Source organism: Rhododendron vialii, chromosome 3a (assembly GCF_030253575.1).
Source record: "Rhododendron vialii isolate Sample 1 chromosome 3a, ASM3025357v1".
NCBI classification, from domain to species: domain Eukaryota; kingdom Viridiplantae; phylum Streptophyta; class Magnoliopsida; order Ericales; family Ericaceae; genus Rhododendron; species Rhododendron vialii.
The window spans coordinates 16,067,694-16,081,357 of record NC_080559.1 but is presented as its reverse complement, the minus strand read 5'-3'; positions in this window follow the sequence as shown (position 1 = coordinate 16,081,357).

Here is a 13,664-nt window from a genome sequence, read left to right as displayed (position 1 = left end):
GTTATTGTAATGTGAGGAAATCATGATTTGTTTTGTTAATAACATTAACAAAGTTAAATTAATTCACTTGTTAATAAAATTGCTCGCACATTTAGTAATGTATGGGCATCGGCCTAGTCATAAAATACTAAGGGATTACTTATTCGCACAATATCAATTGCTATGTTGGCTTTCACATATAAATGTATCATTGATAAGCACCCAATAATGCATATTCTTGGTGCTTAAGTCCTCTAGTATGTTGTGTTTGTACATATATGTTGTCGTTTTTATGCGATATTGCACGTAAGGTAGGTTTTTGTGTATTTCAGGTAATTCGTATAAATAAGGCGCATTTAAACACTATGGACATGCCTCGAGGGAGTCCGAGCTTCCAAGACCAAGTGGAAAGTGCCACTGTTCTCTAATGAGCAAGATACGAAGCATCGGGTGAAGTTCGGAAGCGTCGGGTGCCAAGTTTTGAAGCTAGAGGCCATTTCTGCAGTTAACAAGGCTGTATCCATACAACCGTTTTGGTTGTATCCATACGGTGGCCTTATATTTTGGACAGCTTCCTGCGTATCCATACACCGTTTTGGCTGTATCCATACAGCTCCTCTACGGAGAATTTCCAACACAGGCTTAACATCTCGGTATCCATACAACCGTTTTGGTTGTATGGATACAGATTGCTTACTGGCAGCTTTTCACAGTTTTTCAACCTTCCATATTTGGAAACTTGCTACTTGTAGTAACCTTTTAAGATATTTTGAGAGAGGAAGTTGGTTTTTGTATAAATATCCCTCTCCTCTCTCCTAGGAAAGAGTAGTTAGCTTAGGTTAGTTTTTACTCTAGGTTCTCCATTGTTGATGCTCTCAAGCTTTCTTAGTTAATTTTCTTAGAACTCAAGTAAGTATTCGTCTTATATTAATTTCTCGTTTATTAAAGTTGTTCGTATGCTTTAGATCTTTTATGATATCAAGTTTGTTTTTGAATTTGTCGGTTAAATCTTATGTCTTATTTTTCTAGCATGCTTCATCTTCCTACTATGTGTGAGTAGTCGATAAGGCTTGGCCATGGGGTGAATAACGTCGCGTGACTCACGTTAATCTTGCCTTTCTCAACTTAAGACTTGAGGTTTGGTTTGGAAATGTGAGTGGTTCGCCTTTTATGTAACAAAACTTGTCGATTGTAACCTTCGGTGATCATATGCTTGCACATATGGTTCCGTGAGCTATGTCTCGCCTCGTGTTTGCCAAAAGAATCGAAGAACTTGCTCGCTTTCCAAACCATGCTTCTAGTTTTTGACCTTGATATTTAGTTTGAATGCAAGTCTTGGCGTTGTTAATCTCAGGTGATCATGTGCTTGCTCACATGGTTCCGAAGCAATGTCATGCCTCGTGTTTGTCAAGAGTACCTTAGAACTTGCTTGTTATTCAAGCTCTATTTCAAGTCTAACCATTTTCATAGCTAAATCTTCCAGTTGATAGCCTATGCCGTGCGATTCAACCGTGTTTTCATTGAGAATTGTTAGATGGCTTAAGTTACGGGCGTTAGTAACTCCATTGCCTTGCCGCTTTTAATTCTTAGTTAAAATTCATTTCTAGTCTTTTCCAGAAGGGTATTTCTCACCTTTCAAAGGAAAACTAAAAGTTGGCCGCCTAAATGCCAGAAACCCTTACATCTACAATCCGAACAAGCTATATTCGAACTCCCTGTGGATCGACTTAGACTTCCTCACTATACTATGCAAATCTTTAGTTGTAGTCCGGTTAATAAATAATTGAATTTGACGGCCGTTTGGTAAACTTCAACGACTATTGATTTTGGAACAATCAATCATGTTTATGGATTCATGATTGTTGTATTTGTTGGATCGAACTTAGATTCGCTTGGTGGTTTCAATGAGAAATTATGTAGACATTTCTATGTTTATTGGAAAAGGAAAAATAGATGAAAGTTGTGGGCTTTGCATGACCTCGGGGGTAGCCTGACAGGACCCCGTATTGATCGGGGGTAGCTTGGTAGGACCTTGAGGGCAGCTTGAAAGACCTGGTGTAGCTAGGGTGGCCCAGCAGAATCTTAGAGGTAGCCTAGCAGGACCTTAGGTATTGAGGGTAGGCTAGCAGGACCTTGAGGGCAGTCTGATGCACCTAGAATTGTGAGGGTGGCCAAGCAGGACCTCAGGGGTAGCTTGGTAGGACGTCAAGTATTGAGGGCAGCCTAGTAGGACCTTGAGGGTAGCCTAATGGACCTAGAATTGTGAGGTTGGCCAAGCAGGAACTTAAGGGTAGCCTGGCAGGATCTCAGGTATTGAGGGCAGCTTGGTGGACGTAGAATTGTGAGGATAGTCTACTAGTATCTCATGATATTGAAGGTAGCAAGATGTTTAAATATGTTCAACGAAATTCTGAGCTCAAAATGTGATGGCTACTATGGTGCAGGAATGTTTATGAAATGTGAGATTCAATAAAAAAAGAAAAAGAAAGTAATTTAAAGGCTTGCTAATAGATTTACTTATTGTTCTATTATTTTCATATGAATTGTGATAAAGCTGCTTAGCTGTAAAGTAAGGGATTGGTAATGTTAGGATTATTCTACTGAATGAATTATCACTCACGGATACGTTTGTATCCTGATAAATCGGTTGCTTCGGCGATTAATTTGCCAGAGTGTGCAGGATTCAATGGTGAAGCGATTTGACATAGGAGGAATACTAGGGGCGGAAATCGAGTATGGTTGGGATCTGTATCAAGACTAGAGTTGCTTTGAAGTTATTTCAATAAAATGCCAGATTTTGTTTTGGTTAAATAAGTATTTTTTTTTTCGATTCAGTATCTTCCAAGAGAAGTCAGCCCAATGCTTGTCAAACCAATGTTACCTTTGAATAAAAGCTTAATATTTTCAATTTGGGTTGAAATAAAGAAATTCCTATGTTGGTACATTCGTGTATATTTGGTTGACTAAAGAAATCTTTTTTGAAAAATAATAATAAATGCTACCAGTATTCATTTAAAATATCGGGGCATTACAAATGGTATCAGAGTGATAAGCACCTAAGATTGCTTGATCGTGGTGCTTAAGTCCGTCAGTTAGTAGCGTTATTAGTTATAATTTGTCGTTTTTATTCAATATTGCTCGTAAGGTAGTTTGTTGAGTGTTTTAGGTAAAACGTCCTTAAAAGGCGTATTTTGATCATGAGGCTAATTCCCAAGAAAGTTCAAGTACCCACGCCCGGTGGAACTTCTGCCAGCAGGACCTAAAAGCTAAGGCGTGAGGCGTTGGGGTAAGCCAGTGAGCCGTCGGGTGCCAAGTCTTGGAGGCTGGCCTGAAGACCTGGAGATAAGCTACACGTATCGATACAGCCCTATTTTGTATCGACAGGCATTAGTTTTCTTGGAAAGCGGAGAATGTTGTATCGATACGGCCTTAACCCGTATCAATACGGGAGCGTTACGGGGAAATGACCCTTTTTAACTTAGGAGCGTGGTATCGATACTTTGCTTAAACTATATCGATACCATGAGCTTTCGGCCAGATATTTGTTGCTTTTTGGACTTTCCACTTATGGAATAGTTGCCTTTTCTAGGATATTTTTAGATATTTTATGAGAGAGAAACCCATTTTGTATAAATAGGGGCTCCATCTCTCTCCTTTTGTATGTAGTTCTTTATTAGCCTTTAAGTCTTTTAACTTTAGAACTTTATTAAAGCTCTTTAAGCTTTTCAAGTGTAATTTCCTTAGAACTCAAGTAAGTCTTTGTCGTTTATCGTTTTCTCGTTTATTAAAGTTGTTCGTACGGCTTGGATCTTTCTTAATATCAAGTTTATTTTCGATTTCATCAGTTAAAAATTATGTCTCATTTTTATGCTTTCTTTTGTGCTTTAGCTATATGTGAGTAGTCGTTTGGCTAAGTCTCGGGGTAATCTTTCCCGAGGACTTAGGTTGTTATTTGGTTCTCGAAACCCTAGGGCTTAAAATCATGGTTTTCGGAATTGGGTTAACCTAGCCATTTTGGTCTAAGTGAGGGGTGTTAACTCCTTAGTATGTTGTTTAGTCAAGTGGTCTTGGCACGCGATGTATTAAGGGCTCGTGGCCTCCTACGTGTTAGATACATTAGCAAAAATAGGTTGATTTAATTCTGGTTAATCACATCTTTTGTTAAATGTAGTCTTTTAAAGCTAATTCTTCCAAGTGTGAGCGCACGGTCGTGACTCTCACTTGAGTTATATTCGAGAACTGGTAACGGCTTTTGTCAAGGGATAGATGATCCCTAGACTTGCCTCTTTTAAGTTCCTTAACTACTTTTCTAGTCTTTTGCCTTAATTTTCCATCTTCTAAAGCAAAACCAAGTTGGCCGTCTTAAACGCCACAATCCACCATATAAAGCCTTCAATCCGATTTAAGCTATATTCGATTCTCTGTGGGTACGATCCCGGACTTCCGAAAAATATGCTATGGACGATCTAGCCCTACGCTTGGGGTTTTCTCGAACCTTGTATCTAAGGCAAAGGTTTTTTTCGGTTTAAGCAATTTCAACATTTTAAAGGTCAAAGTGAGGGTAAATAACAAAGCAGTCAAGGGTATGAGGCAAGTAAGCCAAGTTTGGGCAGGGGGAGTAGTTCAAGTGGACGTGGGGCTCCTTTCCAGTGTTACCGCTGTGGATTGCCCGATCATCGCATGAGAGATTGTCCAGAATCAAGAAAAGGGTTTAAATATGGAGAAATTGGGCATATTGCAACTTATTGCACGAAACCGCAAGCTTCAAGTGCATTTTCTAGTGGCAGTGTTCCGGTTGGCCGTGGAATGAGTTTTGGTGGGTCTGTTGGCCGGGGTGGTGGAACAGGTGGGCCTACAACACCAGGGAAAGTGTTCGACATGATACGGCAAAATGTTCAGGCAACTCCAAATGTGGTGACAGGTACTCTTATGGTTTGTGGTGTTGATGCACAAATTTTAATTGATCTTGGTTCTACACATTCTTTTGTGTTGAACTTGTTTAATGTGCATTTAAATAAGCATTATGTGTTATTAGACACTGCTTTGGCAATATCTACTCCCATTGGAGAAGTGGTGATAATTGAGGTATCTTTCCCCACATGTGTGGTGAGTGTGGGTGGTAGAAATCTAGAAGTTGATTTGATTTCTTTAGTAATGTCCAATTTTGATGTTCTTCTTGGAATGGATTTCTTATCTACATATCATGCATCTTTAGATTGCTTTAATAGAGAAGTTGTTTTTAAAATATGGGGTGAGTCGGAACTTATATTATGTGGTGATAGGCAGACTTCTGTAATCGGTATGTTATCTGCTCTTAAAGCTGTGAGTATATTGAGGAAGAGATGTCAGGGGTATTTGGCCTATGTTGTTGACACGGAGAAGAAACCGTTGTAGTTATCGGATATACCGATTGTGAGGGAGTTTCTGGATGTCTTTCCAGATGAGTTACCGAAAATTGTGCCTGATTGGGAAGTGAAATTTACTATTGAATTGATACTGTGAATAAATCCTACTTCTATTCAATAGTATCGAATGGCGCCAGCTGAGTTGCTAGAATTGAAAATTCAATTGAAAGACTTACTTAACAAAGGGTTTAATCGATCGAGTATCTCACCGTGGGGTGCACTGGTTTTTTTGTGAAGAAAAAAGATGGTACTATGTGTATGTGCATTGATTACAGGCAGTTGAACAAGGTAACAATACGGAATAAGTATCCATTGCCTAGAATTGATGATTTGTTTGATTAGTTGGAGGGAGCGACCATCTTTTCAAAAATTGATTTAAGATCAGGATACCATCAGGTTAAGGTAGAGGACAATAATGTCTCCAAAACGGCTTTTCAAACGAGGTATGACCATAATGAGTTTCTTGTTATGCCTTTCGGAGTGACTAATGCTTCAGCAGTATTTATGGATCTTATAAATATGGTGTTTCAGCTGTATCTAGCTTTGTTCGTTATTGTGTTTATTGATGATATTCCTATCTATTCTCGAACTAAGGAAGATCATGAACAACATTTGAGAATTATATTGCAAACATTGCGTTTTGATAAACGATTGTATGGTAAATTGAGCAAGTGCGAATTCTGGCTTGAAAGTGTTGCATTTTTGGGTCATATGATCTCTAGAGATGACATTTGTATGGATCCAAAGAAGGTGGAGGTAGTAGTGAATTGAGAAAGGCTGACTAATGTTTCTGAAATCTAAAGTTTCCTTGGTTTAGCAGGATATTATCGGAGATTTATTTAGGATTTTTATTCTATTGCCTTGCCTATGACTAAATTGACTAGGAAAGATGTCAAGTTTGTGTGGTCTAATGAATGTGAAGACAGTTTTCAGGAAGACTCAGTTGGTATCTACGCCGGTATTGACTATTCCGATGGGTATTGAGGACATGGTGATTTACATTGATGCTTCTCATCAAGGTTTGAGTTGTGTTCTTATGCAACGGGGTAAGGTTATTACTTTTGCTTTGAGGTAGTTGAAAAATCATGAACATAATTATCTTACGCACGATTTGGAGCTAGCGGCTGTTGTATTTGCACTTAAAGTTATGGAGGCATTACTTGTATGGAGTGACTTGTGAAATCTATTCTGATCATCAAAGTCTTAAGTATTTATTTACACAGAAGGAGTTGAACTTGAGGCAGAGGAGGTGGATGGAATTAATTAAAGATTATGATTGTTTTATTCACTATCATTTAGGGAAAGCAAATGTGGTTGCCGATGCTTTGAGTCGAAAGACAGCGGCGAGAATGGCTTATATCTAGTGTTCGAGAGTTATAAATTTTACTAAGCTGAAACAAATGGGTATGGAGTTCTTTTTGAATAACAATGATGTTTTGTTGGCACGATTCAGTGTTCGGCCTTTATTTGTGGACAATATTCGAGATAGACAGCGTGATGATTCATATATGGAAGAATCAGAAAGAAGGTAGTTGAAGGTAAGACTTTTGAATTCAATATTCGAGATGATGGTATGCTTTTGTATAGACATAGAATGTGTGTTTTGGATGATGCAACTCTAAAAAGAGAAATCTTGGAGGACGCACACAATTCAGCCTATGCCATGCATCCAGGAAGTACAAAGTTGTACTATGACTTGAGGGAGTTTTATTGGTGGGTTGGCATGAAAAGAGAGATTGCAGAATTTGTGGCTAGTTGCTTGACATGTCAGCGAGTGAAAGTTGAACATCAAAGATTGACGGGTTTGTGCAGAATCTTCCTATACCGGAATGGAAATGGGAACATGTGACAATGGATTTTGTGACAGGGCTACCGCGTTCTCAGGGAGGTTATGATTCGATTTGGGTTATTGTGGATCGATTGACGAAAATGGCTCATTTCCTACCTGTCAAGACTACGTACTCTACAGATAAGTATGCTTGAATTTATGTCAATGGAATTATTAGATTGCATAGAGCGCCTATGTCTATTATTAGTGACAGGGATCCGAAGTTTACTTCTAGATTTTGGGTGAGTTTGCAGCAAACTATGGGTACTTCACTGAAATTTAGTACAGCTTTCCATCCTCAGACTGACGGGCAATCTGAACGGACTATTCAGACTTTGGAGAATATGCTGAGGGCATGTGTTCTTGATTTTAGGGGCAGCTGGGATGAATATTTGTCGTTGATTGAGTTTGCCTATAATAATAGCTATCACAATAGGATTAGCATGCCACCGTATGAGGCTTTATATGGAACGATGTGGGTGAGAGACAAATGTTGGCACGGCAAATGGAGCAATCGGGCAAGGATCGGATGCTAGGTCATGAAATGGTAAAATAAACCATTGATGGAGTTCAAATTATAAGGAAGCGTTTAAAAATTGCACAAGATTGTCAAAAGAGCTATGCTGACAAAGGAAGGAAAGATTTAAAATTTGAGGTAAGTGACCTGTGTTCATTCGTGTATCGCCATGGAAAGGGGTCGTTCGTTTTAAAGGAAAGAAGAAATTGGCATCGAGGTACATTGGGCCATATGAGATTATCAGAAGAGTAAGGGCAACAGCTTATCGATTAGCTTTGCCGGCAGAATTGGCACGGTTGCATGATGTATTCCATGTCGAGAAAATATATGCCGGATTCGACACATGTTTTAAATAATACAGAATCAATGGAATTAAAGGAGAACTTGACCTATGTGGAGGAACCGATTCGGATTTTGGAGCGAGGGCAGCGTGTTTTTCATTCAAAAGTAATGTCGTTGGTGAAAGTTCAATGGCGTAATCATTCGAAAAGCGAAGCTACATGGGAGACGGAGGAATCTATGTGAAAGAGCTATCCACATTTGTTTGAACTTGGTAAGTAATTTCGAGGACAAAATTTCCTAAGAGGGGGAGGGTGTAACACCCTTTATATTTGAGGTACTTTTTTTTTTGATCCGCTATTTAAGGTACTTTAATGTTACATTTAATAACTTAAAGGGCCAAAGTGTGAATTTTCCATAGTGTTGTGCATATGTGTCGTGTGTGTGTGTGTGTGTCTCATAAAAAAAACAAAGAAACCCAAGAGGGGAGATTTTGTTCTACGAGAGAGAGAGAGAGAGAGAGAGAGAGAGAGAGAGAGAGAGAGGAAGAAGAAGAAGAAGATGAAGAAGAAGAAAAAGGGGAAAAACTAGAGGAGATTTTACTAGCCTTGAATTGAAGCTTAATTAGGTAATTTTCATCTCTTTAAGTACTGAATTTCATGTTTCTCATGCTAGGTCTCATGTTCTCCATCTAGTATACACTAAATGGGGTTCATGAGAGAGGGTGTTAGAAGTTGGAGTTGGGTTTTATCTTAGAAAATTCGTATATCTTATGGTTGTGCAAAGTTGGGTTTGAGCAAAGTTGAATCTGTCATGTATTTGACGAATTTTTCTCATCAATGTGTTGATCATGTTTTTTTCTGTTATTTTTACTGGAGATGCCTCTATGTGTTTAGGTTATGCTGTAAAATTTTTAGAATTTTATATGAAGTGTGGAAAAAGATAAAAATCACGCACCAAACTTATAACACCCCATTTTGGAATAGCACCTCATCAGCCTATCCCGACACGACATGCAACAACAACCAAACAAACAACTACTAGCAATTCCAAGAATAACTAAAAACTGAAGTTCAACAGCCACATTTTATTTCTATCTCAAAATAACTGTCATTTACAAACTACAGAGGAAGTTTGTCAAGAAATAAACTTTAGATAACCAACTAATATCCAAAACTAGGCAAATATCATCTACGGGCTGAGAGGCAAGACTCCCGCAGGCCTCAACTACGAGCTTCTCAAGCGAGCTACAAACACAAAACGCGACCTATAGTGGACACCGACCTTTACCTGCAAAACTGGAACCCCAAACAAGTTCCAGGAGTGTATATGAGACATGCATGTTGTTCAATAAAAATAATAAATCTAAGTTCACTATTAATTAAGCATAAGCAAATAATCGACACGAAGTCACTAATCCAACGCGAAGTCACTAACTCGACACGAAGTTAGAGACACGACACAAAGTTCGGCCCTTGGCCGTTGTTGCTCATCGACATGAAGTCACAATTCAATATCACGAGTTCAATTCAATTGAAGAACATCTATGGGTCGAACACTCACCTCGGTCTCCAACAAAAAGGAAAATCAACACAAGCTCACTTCTTACGTGGAGTCGCGGTGCCACAACATTTAATCCATTCATATGAGCACAAAATCTAAATTCTAATAACAAAGATTAAACAATCACACCAATTGCCACTACAAGTTCCAACTTCCCTCTTTAACGAATTCTCAGCAACGCAACATCTAATTTAGTTAAATTCGGCATCAAACTTATATTTTCAGCAACTATAATGCATATTGTAGCACTTTAAGGCATATTTTTAGGAAAATCAACAATTTTCAGCAATTAATACTCATTTACAGCACCTATAATTCATATTTCAATCCTGTTAAACCAAATTCCTACACTTAAAGGTGATTTCCAGCAACTACAGAGGCGATTTCAACATCTATATAGTAGTTTCCAGTAACCTATTAACAGATTCAACAACTTAAATCTTGTTTCAGCACTTACAAGCTATTATTTTAGCACATATAAGCAATTTCCATCATATTAAGAGTTAGTTAGGAGCTTCCTAACCCGGTATAGAATTCCAACTCCTAATTTTGATTTTAGGATACCTAAACCCACTTTACTCAAAACCCTAGAATAATCCAATTCAAGAACACGAGAATACCTAGCTGTTTCAAGTTCATGAAGTATCAAGGAAAGAGAAGAAAGTACCTCATTGATGTTGGTCCTTGATTCCCTCTCTTCTATATATATATATCTCTCTCTCTTCCTAACGTAGATGAGAAATCCTCTTCCCTTGGGTTTTCTTTTTTTTTTTTTTTAAACTTTATGTATATAATAGGTGTTAATAAGAGAGGCCATCACACACATGCATTTAGAATATTTGCACTCCACCCCTTTAAGTTATAAAAAGAACACTTAAGTACCTAAAGTTGAGAGGATGTTACAAAACTGCTCTCAGATTTGTGTAGCACCAAACTACTCTCAGATTCGTGTATGTGCAGACAACAATGACATGTCTTGAGGAAACGGTCATATCTCCTAGCATGGATATTGGTTTTATAAACCATTTCTTGTTTTTTAAACTAGACTCATATATCTTTTTGATTATGTAAGGATTGTGCCTCAATTATCCGTAGGTGAAATCAGTTTTTGATTTAAAGTTAATGGTTTGGTGATTTTGGGAATCTGGGCAACTTTTGGAGCTGCGTTTCTCATAAACTTTGTCGAAGTTAAATGTGTTTACTGACCATGGGTTCTCATGGGGTCTTAAACATTGATCAGTTGGTGATGTTTTGGCATTAGAATCATTGAAAAATATTGAGTAGACAATTTTTAATGAATTCTCGAACACGGACTGTCTTGCAGAAACTGTAACCTCATATTTATGTTGTGTAACTTTAGTTGAGCATATCTTGGTCATTCGGACTCTGATTAGGGCAAAATTTAATATTGAGATTGATATTTTGAGAGTCTACTTTCAAATGGTTGTGGTCTCGAAATCTAACTCTAAACTTATAGAATATCACGATCAGAATTCAACCAACTGTTCTGCTAGATAGTGTGTATTTTGTGAGATTCTTGGTTTTGGGTGTGAATTGGTGAACTTACTTATGTTTGACAATTGTTATGTAGTTGAGTTGATGCAAGATATTGGTAATACATTTGTTAAGCCTTTCAAGTATTTATATACTAAATTGTTTGGCTTGTGGATAGATGACGAGTCGGTGAATCAAGGAGTACCGAAACCATAAGTTGTACTTTCTTTTGGAGCACGAGGTGAGTGTTTGATTCATAGATGTTGTTCTATATTAAATTGAACTTAAATGTTGGCTTAGTGCCCAGTGATTGGCTTTGTGCCAAAAGGCTATTATGCCTTAAATTATTGACTGTGTGCCCGGCGTTGCTTTAAATTTTTTGACAACTGTTGACAAGTTGAGATTATCTTTTAGCTGTACATTTAATATGGAATTGAATCTATGTCTCATAAACACTTTCGGCTTCTGTTTTGGAATCCAGTTTTGCAGGTATTGTAGATATCCACTATTGATCGTCGTGTACGTTGTACCCTCGCTTAGGGTAGCGTGTTGGGTGTAGTTGCAGCTTATGTGAATATTTAGTTCATTGTATTGTTTATCTGCTTTTTTGAGACTTTCGTTGTGTTGTAAGAACGTTAGATTTTGTGTTATCAATAAAGTGTCTGTTGATTAACTTAATTGTTAGAACTTGAATTAAAGGTAAAGGTTAATGGTTGATGTTGCACTTGCACCCTCGCGTCAGATTGGGCTCATTAGAGTACTAGCCGGTATGGGGTGTGACAATCTACTTTTCCCAAAAAGTGCTAAGTATAGAAAATCGTACCAAAGCAACAAATGAAAAACACAATTTGCCGTGATCAACCATGTGCTATTTAGTTGCACCAATAAACTTGATAAAGAACATCATTTACTTAGTTGCCCCCAAAAACAAAATGTTGTCATGTACTTACAAGGAAACTGATGAGTACTTGTTATAGTTGCATTGCACCTATAGCATGCCTATGAATGAAGGCTATATACCAACTTTGCTGGTTTTATCTTCTAGACAAGAAACGGTCAATTTGTGAATGGATTGAACATCCCACAAGCAAATTTGTTAGACAGTTGAGCATCTGATCCCTAAAATTAACAAAATTCCAAGATACTTCTTCCATTAGAAGCCATTCTAACTAGTTCAGCTTCATCAGCAAGGGAAATAGAGTAATTGTTGTGTGCTTTAGTCCAAACACTTTCTCTAGACCTTCAACAAAACATCAACGGCAACATAGTTAGAAAAGGCAGCATCAAGGCTAAGAAACACGACCATCACTAATAACATAGTGACATCTTGTCAGATATAAGCCTTAACTATTAGAATGACCATCTTTAGGAAGTACTACGATAAATTCCCAACCTGAAATGCAATGACCAAAACTGATCAACTATATTTGTAGGCATAGTGTGCTATTGTTCTTGATTGAGCATTTCAAAGATTGTTTATTTTTACAAAATATAAGAGAATTACTTGGTTTCATAAATTATGTTATTGCACCCATTGGAAGAAAATAAACTAAAAGTGATCCTATGTAGCCAACCGATAAAAGAGTTGCAGTTAAATATATGTGAGTCATAAAATCGTACGTACAAGTGAAGTGATGCCATGGAATGAACTAACAACATTTCATCATGGAATCATTCAACCCTTCTTCCACGCATATAGCAAGCTAATATGTGTCATAAACCTCAACTAATTACTCCGTAAAAGTTTGCAAGTAACCTTTTAAGTTATACCCTACTTTTAACGGTTGAAGGAGACATACAAAATCTATTGTACTATTCGAAGGGAATTTACCTGCTTAACGTAAGTGGACATGCATGAACTCAAATAGCTTTTCACAAATTTTGTTAACTTTTTCTAAATAAAGTTTAGATCTCATGCCTTAAAATACTCATAAGAGAAGTTGTATTGGTCAATTTTGGCCAACCTTCTAGCCATCCAAGAGTAGACCATTCCAACAAATTAATGCATTATTATAAATTTTAATATCCAAAAAAATTGAATTCAAATGGATTTGGTTGCACAGGATTTTGATAAAAAAAAATTGAATCTGCTCCAATTAATAAGGGTTCTTTTTTAGGGTCCTTTTAATCTTTGTAATTTGTTTTCAAAGATTAATAAATTCCTTTTTTGCCTTTAAAAAAATAAGGGTTCATGCCATTATTGAAGTAGTCATTGCCTTTATTTAAAAAATAAAGAGCTTTTGCATGAGAACAAATTTCAAATATAAAAAAGCTGTTGCATGCAACAAACTTAAGCTATTGGGGGAGAATATTTTTTGGGATTTAACATACAAAAAGAGGGAGGCTATTTAATTGGAGTTAGTTATTTTAATTAATGAATTTTTTAATTTGTCCATAATATTACATGAGTTCACTACCTCACTTTTTTTTTTTTTGGAAAATGATAGAAATAGTTTAGTACCTCGCTTAAGTAATTGAAATGAACTGTAAATTTAGCTATAAGAGCACTTTAACATGAACAAATTTAACCAGCTTTTAAAAAATACATTCAAGCTTTGGTTATTAATCACGTACCATTCTCAATAAGCTTTAATCGAAT